Source organism: Leptonychotes weddellii, chromosome 5 (genome assembly GCF_054177405.1).
Source record: "Leptonychotes weddellii isolate Sample4059 chromosome 5, ASM5417740v2, whole genome shotgun sequence".
Lineage (NCBI taxonomy): Eukaryota > Metazoa > Chordata > Mammalia > Carnivora > Phocidae > Leptonychotes > Leptonychotes weddellii.
In genome coordinates, this window is record NC_138373.1 from 65,423,106 (window position 1) to 65,425,649 (window position 2,544).

The window sequence follows — 2,544 nt, forward strand, 5'->3', positions numbered from 1 at the left end:
CTTTTCTGATGAGAGAGTTGTTGCTCTTCTTTTCTTCAATCTCCTGTTGAGTTTGTAGGTGTTCAGAATGGTTTGATCCCTATCCAGCTGAATTCCTGAGAGGAGACGAAATCCAGGTCTCCTACTCCTCCGCCATATTGCTCCGCCCAGAATATGTTTAGTTTTGTAAGAAACTGCCAAAGTATCTCCCAAAGTGGCTGTACCATTTGAATTACAACCAAAATGAATGAGAGTTTCTATTGATCATACCTTCACCAGATTTTGGTGCTGGCAGTGATTTGGATTTTAGCCGTTCTAATACATATTTATCTAATACATATAATAAAGCATATTGTTTTAATTTGTAATTCCCTAGTGATGTATGAGGTTGAGCATCTTTCCATGGTCAAGGACTTCACAGCAAATGAAGTGCAACAATGAGCCCATGCTATGGAAACCACTGTTTTTGCCAAGTTCCCCACTATTTAAAGTAGCTGACTTCATAAAATGGTGGACTAGCCTTTTGAAAATTCAGTTACTGTAGTGCAATATATATATCCTATACATATATGTATATCCTGAAACCTTGCTGTAATTACTTGTTAGTTCCAGAAAGTTTGTTTTTTTCTTCAATGCTTTGAGATTTTATACATGGATGATCATGTCAACTGTGAACAAAAAGTTTTATTTTTCCTTCCTACTCTCTATAATTTTTTGTTTCTTTTTCTTGTTTTACTGCATTGGTTTAGACTTCTCATATAATGTTAAAATGGGAGTGGTAAGAAGGGACATCCTTGCTTTGTTCTGGATCTTAATGAGAAAATATCTGGTTTCCTATCATTAAGTATGATGTTAGCTGTAGGGTGTTTGTAGATGCTCTTTTTATTTTATTTTTTTTTTTAAGATTTTATTTATTTATGAGACAGTGAGAGAAGGAACACAAGCAGTGGGGAGTTGGAGAGGGAGAAGCAGACTCCCCACTGAGAAGGGAGCCTGACACAGGGCACAATCCCAGGATGCTGGGTTCATGACCTGAGCCAGAGGCAGACACTTAATCACTGAGCCACCCAGGCACCCCTAGATGTTCTTTTTAATGTTAAGGAACTGCTTCTCTAGTCCTACTTTGCTAAAAATTTTTATCATGAATTGATGTTTGCCAAATGTTTTTTTTCTACATATATTGATATGAAATGTTTTTTCTTTGTTAACCTGTTGGTGTGATAGATTACATTAATTGATTTTTGATTGTTGAACCAGCTTGATCACCTGAGATAAATCCCACTGGTTATACTGTAGAATTCTTTTTGTACACTGTTGTATTCGATTTGCAAATATTTGGTGAGGATTTTTGTATCTTCGTTTATGAGATGTCTTAGGTTCAGCTGATATAACAAGTTATAAACTGGATGAATTAAACAACAGACATTAAATTCTCACAGTTCTAGAAGATGGAAATCTGAGATCAGGGTGTAGGCATAGTCAGTTTCTGAAAAAAGACCCTCTTCCAGGTTGCAGACAAATCTCTTTTCCTTGTATTCTCCTCTGTTAGAAAGAGGATGAAAACTCTCCCTTTGGTGTTCCTAAAGGGCATTAATCCCATTCATGGAAGTTCCATTCTCATGATCTAATTAACTACCAAAGGCTTCCCTTCTTTACACCATCAATTTAATGATGAAATTCTTTTCAACACATGAATTTTGGGGGAATGAGAGCATTCAGTTTATAACAGGAAAAATATCTGTCTGTAGTTTTCTTTTCTGCTAATGTCTTTGTCTGGTTTTGATATTAGGGTAAGCCTGGCTACATAGAATGAGATAGTATTTATTCTGCTTCTATCTTCTGTAAAAGATAGTGGGGAATTAGTATAATTTCTTGCTTAAATGTTTGATAGAATTCACCAGTGAACCCATTTGAGTCTGGAGTCTTCCCTTTAGGAAGCTTACTAAATATTGATTCAATTTCTTTAATAGATCTAAGCCTAATCATATTATTTCTTCTTGAGTGAGTTTTGATAGGTTGTGTTTTTCAAGAAATTGATCAGTTACATCTAGGTTATCAAAATTGTGAGCATAGAGTTGTTCATAATATTTTATTATCCTTTTAATGTCAATAAAATTAGTAGTGATGGTACCACTTCTATTTCTCATGTTATTAATTTGTATTATTATTTATATATAAATAATACAAATTATTTATATATAAATATATAATAAATTATATATAAATTATATGTAATTTGTATATATATTACATATATAATTTATAACTCCTGGCTAGAAGTTTATTGATTTTATGGATCTTTTCAAAGAATTCGCTTTTGGTTTTGTTGATATTCTCTATTGATTTCCTGCTTTCAATATCACTGATTTCTGCTCTAATTTTATGACTTCTTTTCTTCTGCTTACTTTATTTATTTATTTATTTTTATTTTATTATGTTAGTCACCATACAGTACATCATTAGTTTTTAATGTAGTGTTCCATTATTCATTGTTTGCATATAACACCCAGTGCTCCATGCAATATGTGCCCTCCTTAATATCCATCACTGGGCTAACACATCCCC